Source organism: Trachurus japonicus, chromosome 13 (genome assembly GCF_045865225.1).
Source record: "Trachurus japonicus isolate A0001 chromosome 13, Traja_1.0".
NCBI lineage: Eukaryota > Metazoa > Chordata > Actinopteri > Carangiformes > Carangidae > Trachurus > Trachurus japonicus.
Genome location: NC_140919.1, coordinates 30,103,139 through 30,107,057, shown reverse-complemented (window position 1 = coordinate 30,107,057; position 3,919 = coordinate 30,103,139).

The following is a 3,919-nucleotide window of genomic DNA, read 5'->3' as shown; positions in this document are numbered from 1 at the left end:
GCCCTCCTGGTAGGCACCGAACCCACAGATGAGAGATTTACCAAGAGAGCCAAGGCACTCAACACAAGCGCAACAAATCAAAAGTTTCACTTCAGAGACACACACAACCTCAAAATCAAAGCCTAAACCAGCTTGCTTAGCCTGTAAGGGCAGCCTTTTCAGATCACCTCCTGCTCCTTGTTCTTCTGGAGAAAAAAAGCAATAATTAATACAAGCACATGTACCGTGTGTCCATATCACCTTTGCTATTTTAACAGTGGAAAAACTGGACAATGTGCCAGACGCTAGGTTCAAGGCGGTCACACTGAATCTCTTATCATTCACAGGAGTTTTTAAGCCCTAAGTTAGATTCTATTTGTGGCACATTGATTACATACAGTGACTGGCCAGTGAGCACAGCACATGCATGCAGCAGATCGGTGCACCCTGAGGGACAAGGAAGGGCTGACTGCAGCGCTGCAGAGAAGTGATCGTACAAATCACAAAGCTAGACGTCTTTTAGTATATGGACCAACTGAGTAGATAGCCAGACTGTGGTAGACTGACCCAGTTGTAAGGGAGACCACTTCTCTGCAGGGCCTCATGCAGTGTTGTGCAACACTTTTCACAAACAATGCTTGACTTTCTGAGGCTGTATTGTTATGTTCCACCTGACTTATCCCAACATCTGTGCATTTTCGGTTCACTCTACTTGTGTACTCACCTACTGTATGTAGGCACAGAGAAATACTGCCCCACTGACTACAGACCACATTGCTGGTCAATCACCTTCTATTGCTTTAATATAGCAATGGTTCAACAACGTACTTTCTTTAATTTCGTCCTCAACTGTATCCTCAAGTTGGTCAAGACTGCTAAGGTCACTTCTAAGTATCCTATCTTGTCTTTTTTTTTTACTTTTAAATTTAAGACATTCATGTTTTTACCACCTAATGAAAAACTTAAAGCAGAAGTAAGTGATATATTTGTGTTAATATAAGTCTTAAACAGTTATATCTTCCGACAGCAATCACTTACATAGAGTGTTTGGACTGAAACACGGGTTTCTCAGTCCCTCCGCTCTGCTCTGAGCCGAAGAGAAAACATTTATCGTATCCTACAGTTTTTATCCAATGAGGAGAGAGAACGGCATGCAGGGCTGTGTGTGCAGCCAAGGGACGCCGTGAATGTGGCGACGTAGGGACGAGGACTGTTATGGTGCGTTCAAGGAAACTCGTATTTTTCCGACCGTGAAGTGGTACCAGTTCGATCTGGTACGAGTTCACCGGTCGGAAGTTACGAGTGGCCGTTATAGTGACTTTCACCGGTAAAACAGGTCGGAAAAACACGAGTGGGTTGCCTGAAACGCTACAAAGTCGTAAGTTGTGACTTGAAGCTGTAATTTACGATTTCAAAAGCCTACCTGGAACGCAGCATTAGCGAAAACGACCGGACCACTTACTTCTGCTTTAATCAATCCTTTATCCAATATGCCTTTTTTTCATTTCTATTGTGTGTTTTTTTTGGCCAAAAAAATCCTGACGAGTCATTTTCTGAGTCTGACATTGAGAAACTTATTCAAGATTATAGATATTTATATAGTTTTGTCATGTTCAACATCTGTTTCCATCTACATGCGTTAATGTTCTCACACCATCCAAATAAATTGAAACTTAATAGTGAATTTCACGGACATGCACTGAATCCAGGATGCCTGTGGTTCTGACCAGTGAACAGATTTATTTTTTTATGCATTTTTGAGAGGTGTTTTCATTTAAATTTAAACATCTTCAGCCAAGGATGTGATTTCCAGGAAGGTTGCCACATTTCTAACAATAGAGTTCTAAACAATGAGGGCTGCCTTTTTTTTTTCATGTACCACTGAGAATCCAGAGGCCTGTCAGATTTTGACCACAGAGCCTCAGTGGTGGGAGCTGGGAAGCTGCTCCTGAATCAGTGCTGTAACCTACAGCTCAGCATGTATGCATTTCTCTCACATCTTTTTCAGGTTCTGTCTACAAGCTTCATACATTAGCTCAGAAAAAGGTGTTTCAGCAACGAGGCTGCCAATCAAATGTAACACGTGTGTCAGTGGATAATGCCATCAGCTCTTTGAGGTAGTATGACCACACCAGCCCTGCATGAACAGACAGTTACAAGGCTAGAGTTACACAGCTGCCACTTGTGTAACTCAACAAAGCAGCTTCTTATTTTTCTGCTACTTTCTTTTGATGTAGTTTAGTCGGTTTCAGAGTGCAACCAACAATGTGAGTATGATAATTCTGGAAAATACATAATCATGAGTTGAATGCCATCAAGTTACAGTTCTCTCATTTATGTATCCTTCCTGGACTCGTGCTGCTCCTTCCTCGACATTCTTATATCAGGGGATTCAAAGAAAAACAAATTAAATCATAGCATGTTTTAAGTAAAGCATCTGCCGCATAATAGTTATGAGCTGATGTCAATCATGAGTTCAGACTACTATCTGCAAAGTTAAATTAGAAAATGTCACACAAAGGGGAAACATAGTGTGTGAATCCAAGACAATTATTCAGTTATATTTCTCCAGAGAATTGTCTCTGTCTATCAACACCACATGTAGAAATCAAATGATTTTAATATCCGTCTTGTTTTTCTTACATATTTCCAACATGAAAGCCAGCCTACAGTAACAAATTGAATGCACAGTTAATATAACATTACACAGCAGCATTTACAATATGAACATGAACAATGAGTTGGAAAAATTCTGTAATTTTTCTTAGAGCTGAAATATATAATGCATTTTTCATGAGTTTGTCATTATTTCCATATCATAGATTTTGCTGAATCACATGAAAAATGCTGTATGCATGCTTCCAGTCCTCTGCTGAATGTTATTAAGGTTTGTAGAGTCACACTCTGAATACCACCCAGCCTAATCACTTCAGTGAAAAATACATCTGCGTCCACATTACCTGGTCAGTTAATGACATTTATGATGCATAATAACAAAAACCTAATGGATGCTTGACTATCTTTTCAGAGTCAGCTTTAAGCATGGATACATGCTTAAAGAGCATGACATGGCTAAAAAAAGAAAAGAGCAAGTTCCGCAAGCAGGGGGGAGGGAGAGAGAGACGTAATTCTCTCTGGACACAGAGGGAATTGCACTTCCCTCTAATTGTGTTTTCATGCCTAAAGTTTCAGTTCCAGTAGGTGTTTGGGGCTCTGATGAAGACAGCAGTGGGCTTTCCTATCAGCAGGCCTTCCTGAGCGGCATGGAGAGCCTGTGGCACAGAAGTGACTGCAACCTGCAGTGACATCAGTGGTCCAGCAGTAAATGAGTCTCACAAACCTGGATTTCCATCATCCTTCAGAGGTTAAGGAGTCTTTTAAGTCTTCTTTTCTCCTCTGATGTGACTGAGTCTGCTGCTAAAAATAGACTTTGCCAATGTTACCTTAAACCGTGTGTCAAAAGAATCTTTTATTCCTTGTGTTTGAGGTTTAAAGCTTAGGTGGCACAATGGCTGTTCTTGGGGCAGCGGCACAAGCTCACTGGCACTGAGCTCGCCGGCTATCTAGCTAGCATGTCGAATAAGAGGAACAGCAAACACAGCGCAACCGGAGATAATCTGCTGCCTGCAGGGAGATCTGCAGTGGTGATCTGAACTAGCTGTTTGGTATTAAAAAAAAAAAAATCTGCCACCATGATGAGTAGTTCTTGCTGGCACTTCACTTTTTTAAGAGGAGAAATTATGAGGAAGTAGATTTGTTGCAAATACTTCAGCAGTATGTTTTATATCCAGCTGGAAATTTAATAAAAGGCAGTAAAATGTTGTTAAAGTTTAAAATGAATAGGGGCAGTGTTTAGCTCAGTTGGGAGAGCACCCGCCCCATGTGTTGAGGCTATATGGTCCTCACTGCAGGTGGCCCCGGTTCGAATCCCGTGCCGAGC